General features: G+C 41.8%; 1 protein-coding gene and 1 non-coding gene across 4 annotated transcripts in view; both read left to right on the top strand.

Moving 5' to 3' along the window:
* ERI1 (exoribonuclease 1) overlaps window positions 1–15,600 on the top strand; it is a 146,702-nt gene that overhangs the window by 2,280 nt on the left and 128,822 nt on the right. For all 3 annotated transcript variants that reach the window (XM_055349115.2, XM_019032884.3, XM_063709059.1), the window contains exon 2: window positions 9,045–9,105. The gene's annotated coding sequence lies outside the window, so the exon portion shown is untranslated. The remainder of the gene's footprint in view (window positions 1–9,044; window positions 9,106–15,600) is intronic.
* LOC115935637 (U6 spliceosomal RNA) lies at window positions 1,341–1,446 on the top strand. Its single transcript, XR_004071264.1, has one exon. It is a non-coding gene; the product is annotated as a U6 spliceosomal RNA (small nuclear RNA).

The raw sequence follows: 15,600 nt of genomic DNA, 5'->3' as shown, positions 1-15,600 counted from the left end.
AGTACACCCACAATCCCTTTTCCTGGCTGTGTACTTTTCCCTTTGCAATAAATCTGCATATTGTCACTATTTTCTGAGTTGTCCTTGAACTCATCCTCTGGATAGTGTCAAGAGCCTGGACATGGGCTGGGGTCAAGGTCACACTGGCTTTAGAGGGTCTCCCCCAGCCCACCCGTACCAGACCTACTAAAAGACGGTTTTCACCCCCCTGGGGAAGGCTTTCGAGCAGGTGGCCCGCCAGCCTAAAGGAGGGTTGTTAAGATGGGGTGACACAAGGTGTTTATCTGGGGTATCCCATTTATCTTCACAACAACGCTGTGAAACAAATACTGTATCCCCATTAATACAGTACGTGTTGTTCTGCGGACTCAAGAAAACAGCTATTTCGGGAAACAGTCACAGTCCATTGTTCGACTCTAATGCTTATTTTTATTGCTGTTAGGAAATGTTTCTTTGAGCTCACATCTATGCTAAGTCAATAATTTCTCCCGAACTTATGAAAGCCTGGAAACCTACCAAGACTCCCAGTGTCACCTCCATCATTCCCTTCAGGTTGATTGATAAGGAAGCAAATAGTTTTCAGGGACCGAAAACTGCGTTCAATCGGTTAAAGGCACCACTTGACCCACTGCAGCTCTACCCGACATGCGCTATGGCTGTCATTTGGGGACCCATATTTGGTGCGGTAACGTGAGAAGTTTGTGTTTCCAAAAAGAGCACCTGAACATCTGAGGCTGGAAATCCACCCCAGTGATGGTTATCAGGCTGCAGGTAGTACATGCTGTAACTGGAGGATGTTCCCCAGTTCTGCTGGGTCCCCGAGGCTCTGACACCACAGGTGAAATGTGAGTAAGTGAACAGCAAGAGCTGATCTGTGTTCACTCTGAAGGACTTCCGAGAGCTCAAATGGCTCAGGGTAGCCCCACCCACACTCCCTCCCAGAGACAGTCAGAATTTTACAACAAATATTCTGAGTTATCTAGGCTGACCATTTTTTTCCCCCACAGAGGAGGAAATGGGCTCAAAGTAAGTGACTTCTCAATCAGCCATCAAAGTAGAGTAGAGGCAGGACTGCTAACTCCCCGTGTGGAATGTATTCCCCTGTGATCATCACCTGTACTCACACTGTTCTTGAGCCAGACCCCAAATTCTACATCCTGCAGCTTCTTCTAACAAAAATATGAACTCAGCCTGGGTAAAGAGACTGGAGTAGGCATCACCATCCTACACCACCTTACATGATTATATCTCAATAACTGCTAACTGTTCCTCTTTACAAGCCATCAGAAAATTATACTTCCTCCTGCAGAAGCTGAAATCAATTGAAAAAAATGAAAATTGTGCTTGCTTCAGCAGCACATATACTAAAATTGGAACAATACAGAGAGGATTAGCATGGCCCTGCACAAAGATGACATGCAAATTCATGGTGTTCATTTATTTAATAATATTTTTATTTAAAAAATTATTTTAAAAAAGAAAAATGGCCGGACATGGCATCTCATGCCTGTAATCTCAGGACTTTGGGAGGCCGAGGTGGTGGATCAGTTGAGGTTAGGAGCTCAAGACCAGCCTGGCCAACATGTCAAAACCCCATCTTTACTAAAAATACAAAAATTAGCCAGGCATAGTGGTGCGCACCTGTAGTCCCCAGCTACTCAGGAGGCTGAGGCACGAGAGTTGCTTGAAACCAGAAGGCGGAGGTTGCAGTCAGCCAAGATCACACCACTGCACTCCAGCCTGGGTAACAGAGTGAGACTTTGTCTCTAAAGAGAATTATATTTTCCTTTCTTTTCTTTTCTTTCTTTTTGTTTTTCTTTTTTTTTTTTTTTTTCTGGAGATGGGGGTCTTGCTTTGTTGCCCAGGCTGGACTCGAACTCCTGGGCTCAAGCAGTCTTCTTGCCTGAGCCTCCTGAGTAGCTGGGATTATAGGCATAAGCCACCCTGACCAGCTTATACTTCTATTTTAAATGTCCTTGGAAAACTGCACTCTTCATTTGTCAGGAGATCATCTATAATTTGCTTTATCTAATAAAAAGTACTGGCTAGGACCCTGCACTAGGGCTTCAACCCCCACTAAAGCCCCAAAGCCTGGAGTGAATAAGTCTGCTGAGGGGGGCAATTCTTTGTGAGCCCCTCAGCTGATGCAGTCAATATAGTAGGAAGCCTTGTAAGAATCCTTGTCTATGAGTTCTTTGAAAGTCAGTATGTGAATGGGCACAGGGGTATATGCCTGTAATCCCAGCACTTCCAGAGGCTGAGGCGAGCAGATCATTTGAGCTCAGGAGTTCAAGACCAGCCTGTGCAACAAGGCAAGACATCATCTCTACAAAAAATACAAAAATTAGTAGGGTGTGGTGGCTCACACCTGTAGTCCCAGCTACTTAGGAGGCTAAGGCGGGAAGATCACTTGGGGCTGGGAAGTGGACGCTGCAGTGAGCCAAGACTGCACCACTGTACTCCAGCCTGGGAAACAGAGTGGGACTCTGTCTCAAAATACAACACAACACAACAAAAGAAAGTCAGTATGCTAAAAACTAGAAAGTCAAATGATAAAAGATAACTCAATGATAAAAGAAAACTCTATGAAAAGATATTGTGTTCCATATAGCTTTAAAATTTTTTTTTTCTTTGTGCTTTCCACTTTCAAAGAAACTGCTTCGTAAAGAACTACAGAAATGATTCCTGGGCTGGGTGCAGTGGCTCACACCTGTAATCCCAGCAGTTTGGGAGGCCGAGGCGGGCGGATCACAAGGTCAGGAGTTCGAGACCAGCCTGGCCAACATGGTGAAACCTCATCTCTACTAAAAATACAAAAATTAGCTGGGCATGGTGGTAGGTGCCTGTAGTCTCAGCTACTCAGGAGGCTGAGGCAGGAGAATCGCGTGGACCCGGGAGGCGGAGGTCACAGTGAGCCGAGATCATGCCACTGCACTCCAGCCTGGACAACAGAGCAAGACTCCATCTCAGAAAGAAAAAAAAAAGAAAGAAAGAAAGGATTCATGAAAGTATCATCTTTTTTGTTTTTTCATTGAGACAGGGTCTGGTTATGTTGCCCTGGCTGGTCTCGAACTCTTGTGCTCAAGTGATCCTCTCAAGTATCAACCCAGGCAAGGACTCCTGCCGTGGGCACCTAACCTGGCCCTCCTCTCACCATGCTGTACCCCGTGTAGTTAAGTTTCTGATGGGCCAAGGGGGCACGCCCCCTCCACCTTCTAGAACACACATGGTATGGAGGACCCTGAATTCCCAACGCAAATAGCCTCAAGCCTGGATGGGGAGCGTGGGGCAGTCTTTCATAGTCATTGAAAAGAAGTTATTGAGGTGGGCATCCCTAGACCTGGGGGTTGTGCAGGAGCTGGACCTCAGCTATGTGCCGATGAAGCTCCTCTCTGTGCTGGATGTAGCCCAGGCTAGGGCAAGGAGTGTGAATATGCCACATCTGTTAGGGTGATGTAACACATTTAGATATTTAGGCGTGTGGCATGTGGGCCTTCCCGTGTACCCTTTCCCCAGGCCCTGCAGAGGATAAGCGTGGCCCTGCAAATGGTAGGGTTTTTCTAAAAGCAAAAACAACAACAACATTGTTTGGAGAAGAGGAACTCTATTATATAAAGTTTTCTTTCCTTAGGGGTCTATCCAATGTCATGAATCTAATCTATAAACTTTCCAAAACCTTTTCAGCTTAAGCCTTTTAATATATCCTGTTTTCTGACTCTTAGATTGTTTTCTCTTTCGCTGCTGCCTTATGATGGCAAGAGCATTCCATACACATTGGCTTTGTTCCAGAGTCTAGACCCTGTCTGCAAGAGCAGAGTCATTCAAGAGAGTGGAGAGTACATAGAAAGAGGTTGTGTCTTGAGTGAGGCCTTGAAACATGGCTATTTAGAAGGGAGAATCCTAGATGCTCCAGATAAGTGTCTTTTGTCAAGAACAGTCTGGATTGGCAATGTGTGGTGGCTCACGACTGTAATCCCAACACTTTGGGAGGTAGAGGTGGGCGGATCACTTGAGGTCAGGAGTTCAAGACCAGCCCGGCCAACACGGTGACACCCCCTCTCTACTAAAAATACAAAAAAAAAAAAAAATTAGCCAGACATGGTGGTGCACTCCTGTAATCCTAGCTACTCAGGAGGCTGAGGCAGGAGGATCACTTGAACCCGGGAGGCAGAGGTCACAGTGAGCCGAGATCATGCCACTGCACTCCAGCCTGGACGACAGAGCAAGACGCTGTCTCAAAAAAAAAAAAAAAGTCTGAATAGAGGTGGGCAAGAGTAGTTTGTTCCTATCCTTTGCTAAAACTATCAACAAGCCCCAAGTAAGCTTTCATCCTGGTTTCTTTTGCTCTGTCTTCAGCATATTCAATCAACCTTCTTCCATCTTGACAGATTTCTCTCAACCTTGCTAATGCCCTAGCTACTGTCTGACTACTTTACTTCCTTTCTCTGTCAAATATCTTCCATAATTGGTCCACACTAGTCTGACTCCTCTCCCCTGGCTCCCTCCTTGGGCCGGTCCAGGAATCTGGTTTCCATCCCCACCATGTTGATGAGCCTTTCCCTCTTAAGGGTCAACTCACCCTTTCTCCTTCCTTGACCTCCCATCGCTGAAAATGTTAAACAACTTCCTTTGGAAACTTTCTCCCTTCTTGGCCTATAGGATATTTGGTGTCACTTTAAGGTTTGGGTTTTCAAAAGGAGTCCCTGTAAAGGCTAATTATATCCTTATAGGGATCAAGTTTGCAATTAGAATAAGTGCTACCAAACGAAGCACTATAACTACATGGGCAGAGTGGCCAGGATTTGCCTAGATAATGATAGCTTCTTAGGAGGATATTTAGTCAGTATGGTTTTTCCACTTAAATTTATATTATTCTATTTCTATTAAAGATACATTTTGAAAATCATGTGAGCACCCTTTTCCATTGAATTTTAATTTAATCTATCACAACTTAATCAAGTCTTGATTTTAAGGTGACAAAATGCTCCAATGTGCACAAGACTGAGGGGTTTCTCAGGATAGGAGATATTCTGTTCTTAAAACTAGGGTAATCTTAGGAAACTAGTACAATTTGTTAACTGACTTAGTCTTTAAAACAAACCCTTTAATTTACTCTCCCTTTACCCTTCAGGAGTTCAGAAAGCACAGCTTCCAGGAAATGTAGCACATTTTCAGCTGCTTTAGTTCTGATTTAGACTTTGTTCTGATTTCATTTACCTAGTTGTTCACTACCTTAGAAGACAGGATATTCATGGGCTGGAGGTTCCAGCTGACTTTGGAGTATGAAAATTACCTGTCTAGTCTTGAAAGAAAATTTGGCAATCACTTAACCCTTCCACACAAATGAGACCCAGGGCTCGGTTACAACATCTCATGAGAAAATGAACTGAGTTTTCTCCTTGAAGTCTGGAGAAGCTGAAGATATGCTGCCTGTATCATGAAAAGGGGCAAAGGGTTTCCCACATTTCTCCTTTCTTGTGATTCTAGGTCGTGTTTTGCTTTAAATAAATGACAGCAACAACAATGCTTCCTCCTATGTGGCTAAAGGCAACTAAGAGAAAATCTCACCTTCGAGATTTTAATTAGGCCACACCCTTCTTGGCTTGTCTTTAGAGGAGATAGAAGTGGAAAAAGTCAAGGGAAAAACAGACAGAGGAAAAGGAAGAAATATTTATTTATTTATGTATGTATTTATTTGAGACAGAGTCTTGCTCTGTTGCCCAGGCTGGAGTGCAGTGCCGTGATCTAGGCTCATTGCAATATCTGCCTCCCCGGTTCAAGAGATTCTCCTGCCTCAGCCTCCCTAGTAGCTGGGACTACAAGCACACACCATCAAGCCCGGCTAATTTTTGTATTTTTTAGTAGAGACAGGGTTTCACCATGTTGGCCAGGCTGGTCTCGAACTCCTGACCTCAAGTGATCCACCTGCCTCAGCCTCCCAACGTGCTGGGGATTACAGGTGTGAGCCACTGCACCCGGCCAGGAAGAGATATCCCTTCAAAAGGTGTTAGGCTTGGTCCAAAGCAGGGGATTAGAAATAAACTCTTAAAAATGGACATCAAACAGTTTTGTCAAACGAGGTCTTGGTGATCATGGCATTCTCTCCGGCCACTGGGCATCACTCAATGGGAAATCTCAGAATAATCACGAGTCATAATAGCTAACATCTCTTAAAAGTTTTCCATGCATCCAGGCACTGTGCTGTGTGCTTTTCATGCAATATTTCATTTAATCTTCACAACAGCCCTGAATAGTAGGTTCCATTAGCCTCATTTACAGATGGAGAATGAAAGCAGAGCTACTGAGTGGCAAAATTCACTCAAAACAAAGCAGACTGTAAAATTCATGTATTTAATCACAGTGCTAATTCTTCGGGGGTCAGGAGGGTGGAGGAGATTGGTTCTTAACTGACTGGGAGCAGACTGTGTATTTTAAGCTGTAGAAAAGAGGGAAAGAGGTACCAGCTGGAGACAGGGCTGCCACCCAGTCTTCAGTAGAAATTGAACTGAGCTCTTACAAAATTGAAGAATATTATATTGGGCAATCCAAAGCTCTAAACACAGTGTCCCCAACTACAAGAACTGGGCTGAACAACTATTCTTAAATGTCACTGCAGGAAACCAACAGAATGTCTATGCTAGTTGTAGATCAGCTGTGTTTGTTCAATTTGCTAGTTTTACACAGAAAGGGTTTAATAACAATGTCCGTAAATCTACACTCCAATTAGAGGGTGTTTCAGACTTCATATTTTGACTGCATTTTTTGAAAAAAGATGGAAGATGAATTTATTAAGCTCAGATTAGATACAAAGAATCTGACCCCTTTTGTTTGGATTTTTTTAAATTTTATTTAAAAAATATTTAAAACATACCTCACCCCTCTTTCCTAAATTTAATAAATCTGCCTTGGACTCATCTGATTTGAAAGCAAGCCAGTTCCGATCAGCAATGGCTAAGAAGCCTGAGACTTGCCACTTAACTACAAGCGTGGAGCATAAAGTATGTGTTCAAGACACTGACTCCTCCAGAGAGCAAAGGCAAAACTATACCCAGACGACTGTTGTTTTTTCTTTCCCTTGCTCTCCAGAAAACTCATTTATCTTGGAATGAGCAACATTACATTTAACATTGGATCTCTTTGTGTTTCCAGGTCAAGTGGGAACACACACCCTCCCTACTGGGGAAAATAAACTGCAATGTATTTTTAGCATCCGTTGAAAGTACTTTCAGCTGAAGATATTCCACAGGACCCAGGCCATTTCACTGCAAGCCAAAGGATTTGCCTCGATGTGACCTAGAATTCCAGAACTTTTCCTGGGGGTCCCAGAGTAGCAGTGTCCCCTCCCAACCCCCAACTGCCCACCCAATCCTAGAGAAAACATCCTCTTTCTGAGAAAAACAAGGAAAATTAGTCCAGTGAAAGACAAATGGAAAACATCTGTGATATAGTCATGACACATGAGGCTAACTGTAGCATACTTGGCATTTTGAAATGAAGCATGTCCAGGAGGAGGGGAGAGGGAGAATGGGTTGCAGGGAGGATGTCCCTATCATCCCCCGCTTCGTGTCTATTGCTAATGGCAAGCATTGGACAGGGAGACACTCTACTGTGGGGCTTTTCAAAAGGGGCCTGTATTAGTCCGTTTTCACACTGCTAGTGAAGACATACCTGAGACTGGGAAGAAAAAGAGGTTTAATGAACTCACAGTTCCACGTGGCTGGGGAGGCCTTCACGATCGTGGCAGAAGGCAAGGAGGAGTAAGTCACGTCTTACATGGATGGCAGCAGGCAAAAAGAGAGAGCTTGTGCAGGAGAACTCCCCTTATAGAACCATCAGATATCATGAGACTTATTCACTGTCACAAGAACAGTATGGGAAAGACCTGCCCCCATGATTCAATTACCTCCCACCAGGTCCCTCCCATAGCATGTGGGAATTCAAGATGAGATGTGGGTGGGGACACAGTCAAACCATATCAGGGCCTGTATGGTGCCTCAGTGAAAGGGAGAGCAAGGCATCACTCTCCACAGACCCAACCATGCTCCTAGGCATGGTGAGTGAAGTTCAAGTGCTTTTGTCTTCCATGCCTCCTTCCAAGGGTGTGTGTGCAGAGCATAAGCTGTGTAGCCCTGGGAATGGAGTTTCAGTTACCAGTCTGAACTATAATGAGATGCAGTCACAGTGAGATAAATGGTTTAAGACCTTGCTTCCGTCCACAAGGCTTTGAAATATTTTCCATATTTAAAAATAAATGTACTAGTACCTACCTTTTAAATATATGACCCAGAGATATTGGGCCCTCCTTTTTGAACATCGTAGTTCCAAAATTTCAGAAAAGTCTACAATGACATAACACATACTATAAAGCGTAGCATTGAAAATGTAAAGTCCAGCCGAGCATGTTGGCTCATGCCTGTAATCCAACCACTTTTGGAGGCCAAGGTGGTCAAATCACTTGAGGTCAGGAGTTTGAGACCAGCCTGGCCAACATGGTGAAATCTCGTCTCTACAAAAACTACAAAAATTAGCCAGGCATGATGGCAAAAGCCTGCAATCCCAGCTACTCAGGAGGCTGAGGCTCAAGAATTGCTTGAACCCGGGAGGTGGCGGTTACAGTGAGCCAAGATCATGCCACTGCACTCCAGCCTAAGAAATGGACAGACTCTGTCTCAAAAAAAACTAGGGAAAAAAAAATGTTAAGTCCTACCAAATTAGTGTAACTATTATTATTAATATTAATATTATTATTGAAGACAGACTAAACTTTGACTGTTTTTCTTCCTTGCCCAAATTCCTACCCTAGGGGCCTAGGGAGTCACGGCCTACAAACCATAAAATCTCATCAGAGAGGTTATATTTAACCCTATATAATGTGGCCTGCCTTCCAACCTGACTCTGTCCTAACATCACATAACAAGGAAGTAAATCAAAATATTTTAACCCCAAATATATTTCCTTGCCATACCTTGAAAGTGTCCTGCACAGTCGTCTCTTGTGGGGAAAAATCTGCATTCTATAAATAATCCCCTTTTCCCTTTTTCCAGGCGTTTTTCTGGATCCAGGAGCGAATCAACTAAGAAAGAGCCTAGCACCCTTTTAAGTCCGGTAAGAAACATTTACAGCCTATTCTCTGTGAAGCCTGCTACCTGAAGACTTCCTCTGCGTAGTAAAAACTTGGGTCACTAAAATCCTTTATCTTAACCCAGACATTTCCTTTCTATTGATCCCAGGTCTTTAGTATACTCAACAAATTGTCAACCAGAAAAATTTTAAATCTACCTATAGCCTGGAAGCCCCAGCCCCGCTTTGAGTTGTCCCACCTTTCTGACACGAACCAATGTACATCTTAAATGTATGTGATTGGCCGGGTGACGTGGCTTATGCCTGTGATGCCAGCACTTTGGGAGGCTGAGGTGGGCTGATCACTTGAGGTTAGGAATTTGAGACCAGCCTGGCCAACATGATGAAACCTCGTCTCTACTAAAACTACAAAAATTACCCAGGCCTGGTAGCGCATGCCTGTAATCCCAGCTGCTCTGGAGGCTGAGGTAGGAGAATCGCTTGAACCCAGGAGGCAGAGGTTGCAGTGAGCCGAGATCATGCCACTGCACTCCAGCCTGGGCAACAGAGTGAGACTCAGTCTCAAAAAACAAACAAAAAAGAATTTGATTGATGTTTTATGTCTCCCAAAAATGTATAAACCAAGCTGTGCCCCACACCTAGGGCACGTGTTCTCAGGACTTCCTGAGGGCTGTGTCACCGGCCATGGTCACTCATATTGGGATCCGATTAAAATATTTCTTCAAATATTTTAGAGTTTGACTTTTTTCGTCAACATTATGAAGCCGTGTATTTAATAAACCCAGGAAAACCAAAGCTATCATTTATTTCTGATACTAATGACTTATAGCAAAAACAATTTCTGTTTACTTTTCTGTAAAACAAAACAAGAAAACCTAGTTCTCTATCTACTCTCGATGTCATCCTATGAAATAAGAGTCCTTGAAATAATGCCATAAGGGACTATGGTGTATAATAATGTAAGCATCGCCGTTGGCCATAAGTTCATTACTAACCCCACAAATATTTATGTAAGGCCCTGGCTAAGCTGCCTGGACTCGAGACAACTTAAGAAGACTTCTATCTTTGTTCTCTCCCTCAAAGCGTACACATAAAGCATTTATCCACTATTGATTAAGGTGCTCTTCCAAAGCTGTGGTCCTCTGATAAAGTTAACAAGATACACTCTATTTCAAAATTCTCTGATTTGATGGAAGTAGCTAGCAGACCCCTCTGTCTGGTTCGTTTGTCCCCTAATTACAGTGGCTGTTCTGGTATTTAAGAACAATTTGAGGAAGCCCTTCCCTTTCTCTGTAAGAGAATATTGTTCCATTGCCTTGGTGGATCTTGAATACAATGATGTTAACATTGAATTTATTTTTTCAAAACAATACTTGGAATATTAAGTTTATGTATTACAGGTTTGGTTTTGTTCTAGTATGGAATGCTGAATTTATTATTATTTTTCTTAGTTGGGCTTATTTTAGTAAGTTCTTATTAGCAAGTTTAACATGTTGTACCAATTAAATGAAAATATCCTCCAAAATTGTTTGGAAAAATTATAGAAGCCTTATCCTAGCAGCTTAGGACATAATCATATGTCTCTGCTGCTTATCATGACTGTGTTAAGGCTGTGTCTCTGCAGAGCAACTGGATTTAACTGGAACCAAACTCAGGTTTCCTCTTAAATTTTAGTGTTCACTTTCTTGCGGATGATGTTCTTAAAATGGATAGTTTATTTTTAAATATCCTCATGCGTAACATTAAATCTGACAAAAGATTCTAGGACATGCTTTTAAAAATACAGTTGGTGTGATGCACAGCTTTTTCGTATCTGTGTAAATTCACAATGGGTCTTCAACTGCTCCCTGTCTCCCCCAGTAGTGGGCTGTCAGGAGCCATTTGTCCATGTGACCCCACATCCTTGCCTTCGAATAATTAGACCTGAGGTAGGTGCTTAATTGAAACGGGGCCAAAGTCTCTTTCTTAGAAATTTGGACTTGGTCACACCTATAATCCCAGCACTTTGGGAGGCCGAGGCGAGTGGGTTGCCTGAGTGCAGGAGTTGAGACCAGCCTGGGCAACACGGTGAAACCCCGTCTCTACTAAAATACAAAAAATTAGCTGGGCATGGTAGCGGACACCTGTAGTAATCCCAGATACTCCGGAGGCTGAGACAGGAGAATCACTTGAACTTAGGAGGCAGAGGTTGCAGTAAGCCTAGATTGCGCCATCAAACTCCAGCCTGGACAACCGAGCGAGACTCCATCTCAAAAAAAAAAAAAAAAAAAAAATACAGCAAGAAATTTGGACTTGGGGTTGAGAGAAGGAAAGCCAGTCTTTCTCTGGGTCCAGATGGTAAATTTGGAACCAGAAGCAGCCAACTCCAGACTATTAAGGGGACGTAGGAGCAGAGAAAAGCCAGTCCACCGGGAAAGAAGATGGCAAATATGAGAGGCCACGTTTCTTGAGTTTCCAACAACATTTTGCTTTCTTGACTGGTATTCTTGAATCCTAGCTCCTCTCCCTGCCTTCAAGACTTACAATAAATCTCCTGCTTTTGCTAGAGTGCCTTTGAATTGGTTTCTCTTCTTTAAAACCCAAAGAATCTTAACATAGAAATTTTTATCTGGAAGTGAGTTTACAAGTTACAGTCCATTAAAGGAAATTGTTATATCAAAGCAGATGGGGTGAGAAGTGGATAGTCCTCTAACCAAGAAACAGTATGGTTTCATGTGTGCAGTTCTTACAGACTTTCAAGGAAGTACAGTAAGAGCAAGAAAGAGAGAGACTTCAGGCCAAGCTTGCCTTGCTGAAAGAAGACGATGGAAAATAGAGTAAGAATACAGTTATGTACCAGAAGCCTTTCTGATCACAGCCAGCCATCTAATCTTGCTCAAAGTTAATCTAAAAAGCATCTATAAGGGCCAGTCATGGTGGCTCATGCCTGTAATCCCAGCACTTTGAGAGGCCAAGGCGTGTGGATCACCTGAGTTCAAGAGTTGAAGCCCAGACTGGGCAACATGGCGAAATGTCGTCTGTACAAAAAATACAAAAGTTAGCTGGGTGTGGTGGCAGGCACCTGTAGTCCCAGCTACTCGGGAGGCTGAGCATGAGAATTGCTTGAGCCTGGGAGGCAGAGGTTGCAGTGAACCGAGACTGCACCCCTACACTCCAGCCTGGGTGACAGAGCGAGACTCTGTCCCAAAAGAAACACATCTGTAAGGACACAAACCATGCTAATTATGTATCATGCTTAGTAGCAACCAGATCCTTTATTGTAACCATTTTTGAAACTAAAATTGGGGTGTTGATTGGGAAAATATATGTTTATAATTAGAATGAGAATATCTGATAGAAACCAGAGGACCTAAGGACTTCAGCTTCAAAACTTCTGCTTTGATTCCCAAAACCCTGCACATGTCTGTTTCATTCCATTCATCCCATCAGATAAACACGCTGAGACCTGCCCCCTTGTAAAGCAAATCAGTTTTAACGGCTTTGCAACATGGGGGCACAGGTGACATTTCATGATTTATTAGAGAAAAAAAGTGTCATCATAAGTTAGAGACAATGATAAAGTGTTTTCAATACATACGACATAGGGTTTATGGTAAAAATATATAAGGAGTTCCTACCAATCAATTTGCAAAAGATGAGTACCATAATACAGAAACAGGCAAAACAGTTTGCATTAGGACAAATGCAAATAGCTAGTAAACATATTTTTAAAATAGTTTAACTTTGAAGAGTAATCAAACTAATGTAAATTAAAATAGGATACCATATTTAGCCTGTCAAATTGGAATCGATTTTTAAACATCCAATATTAACCAGAGAATAGGCAAAAGTAACACTAACAAATACTGCAGCTAGAGGTGCAAACTGGTAGAATGGTACATAAACACTTAATAATATACAGCAAAAACCTAAGAAAATGTTCTACTCTTGGGAATTATTTTAGTTTTAGAAATTTCTGCTAGCCAAAAAGCTGAGAAAAATAAAAAGTTTTCTAAAAAGGCTTGGTACAGTGGCTCACACCTGTAATCCAAGCACTTTGGGAGGCCGAAGCGGGTGGATTACTTGAGGCCAGGAGTACTTGAGACCAGCCTGGCCAACGTGGTGAAACCCCATCTCTACTAAAATAAAAATTATGAAAAAAATTTTTTTAAAAATTCTAAAGAAATAGAGATGCACCCAAAGATCTACATACAAGGATATATAGGGGGGAATACTGAAAACACTGTGGATTTCCAAATGATTAAATAAATGTTGGCATGAATATATGATGGAATCCATGTAGCTATTAAAAACGTTTTCCAAGAAAATTTAATGACTTTTAAAAATACTTATGCTGTAATATTTGTTGACAAGATGAAACTACAGTCCTTCATATAAACATGACCTTACTCTGATAAATAAAATAGATCTATTTGTAATTATATATATGTGTGTGTAAATATGTATTCATTAGAAAAAAGCCTGAAAATATATGCATCAGATTATGAATAGTTGTTAGTTCTGCTTACTGGAATTACAGCAATTTTCTTTTCTTTCTTTTTTATTTTTCAAATTTCCTATAATAGGTATGATCTTTATCAGAATAAATTATATATCAAAAGAAATTCATGCAAAAATATACATACACTTTGTTCAATCACAAAAATACTTGTAATATTTAATGTGATATTTCTATATCTCAATTTATGATTCAGAGCAAATATGTTCACAACGAAATCCCCCCTCTTTCCTGGAATATCCCTCTGTGCTTCCTTCTTGGCCATAACACAATCCTTATTCAACATGTGCAGTTTCTCCAAGTTAATTGCATGAGACTCATAAAATTGGGGATTTTTAAATACATTTCAACAATGTCAGGAATCTGGTTGCTTAGTATTTCAGTACAAAACATTTCCAGCACTCTCACTTCTAGCTGAAAAAAAAAAAATTGAAGCAGATGAAGTTCTGAATATGCTGTTTTTGCTTAACTTTAATCCTGTTAAACAGACTCTTCTGCCCCACCCCTCCTTTTATAAACACCTTATTTCTCTACCCCTCATCCCCTTGTGTAGACCTGATCATTGGACAATAGGCAAACATGTGTAGGTGTCAAGCTTAACAGCAGGTAAAGAGACCAAGAGCACCAAAAGGGATTGAGCCTGAGAGATAGGAGTCTGGGCTAATGACCCATATTATCCTCTAGTTTGCCTTCACCTGGCGTGTGCATGGAAGATGGTGCTTGATGCCTTGTCCAAGTTGATACAAATATGCTACCAGAAGCCCCCACGTGTGAGAATTTGAGGTACTATCAAAGACTGGGTAAGGAGGTACATCGGGTCCAATGGTACCTGTCACATGGATAATCCGTTAGGTGGAGTTTTGTAATCAAGTGATAGAAAAAGCCCCATTGCAATTATAGTGAAATCTCTACCCTCCCTCACTCTGTGGCCATGGGCAAGTTGCATAGCCACCATGACTGTCAATTCCATCAACTATAAAAGGAAGGAGTTGAATTATATCAGGTTCTCTTTTTTTTTGTAGACGGAGTCTTGCTCTGTCATCCAGGCTGGAGTGCAGTGGTGTGATCTCGGCTCACTGCAACCTCCGCCTTCCGGGTTCAAGCAATTCTCCTGCCTCAGCCTCCTGAGTAGCTTGGACTACAGGCACCTGCCACCATGCTCGGCTAATTTTTGTATTTTTAGTAGAGACGATGTTTCACCATATTGGCCAGGCTGGTCTCAAACTCCTGACCTCAAGTGATCCACCTGCCTTGGTCTCCCAAAGTGCTGGGATTAAAGATGTACATCACATTCTTAATTTGGAGTCTGATGATGGGCATCAGAAGGTCCATGAACAGGTAAAATTATCAGCAAAATAATATGCATTTTTCTAGGGAAAAGATTCATAGCTTACGTCAGATTCTCAATTCATGAACCCAAGAGAGACTCTGACCCACTGAATTATACAACCTTTAAATTTCATTCGAGATCAACATTCCAGGATTCTCCATTGATGCATATTTTGGATAGAACTTTTACTTGATTAGAAAACTTTATTTTATTGTATCTCAGCTTTTTGGATAGAAAAAAATTTTAATAATAGAAATAAATAAGTAAAAAGAAAGCTTTATTTTATACCACATTTAGTTTTACTCAGACTTCAAACAGGTAAGGCCAGACTCCAGTGTGAAGTAAAAAATATATTTCCTCTCTCATCTATAAGGAATTTTTCTACAAAAGGGGTTTGAATATGTATGGGTGCACAGGAGCTACAAAATACAGAAAATATATTAAAATAGTTAAAAATCTGTTATATTTCATGTCAGTGAAGGACATTTTGCAATTGTGGGAAATTAGACACAATTTACTAGTTTTGTTCATCCAATTAAGATATTTTAAATGTAATGTGTGTTAAGGATAGTTATACACAGTGTTTTCAGTATGTGATCCTGATGCCGACCTTGGCATAGTATTTTTTTTTTCTATTTTGAGACAGAGTCTCACTCTGTTGCCCAGGCTGGAGTGCAGTGGCTCCATCACA

The sequence above is a fragment of the Gorilla gorilla genome, chromosome 7 (genome assembly GCF_029281585.2).
Source record: "Gorilla gorilla gorilla isolate KB3781 chromosome 7, NHGRI_mGorGor1-v2.1_pri, whole genome shotgun sequence".
Taxonomy (NCBI): Eukaryota; Metazoa; Chordata; class Mammalia; order Primates; family Hominidae; genus Gorilla; species Gorilla gorilla.
The sequence above is the reverse complement of the archived record's forward strand: the minus strand, read 5'-3'. Positions and strand labels throughout refer to the sequence as shown.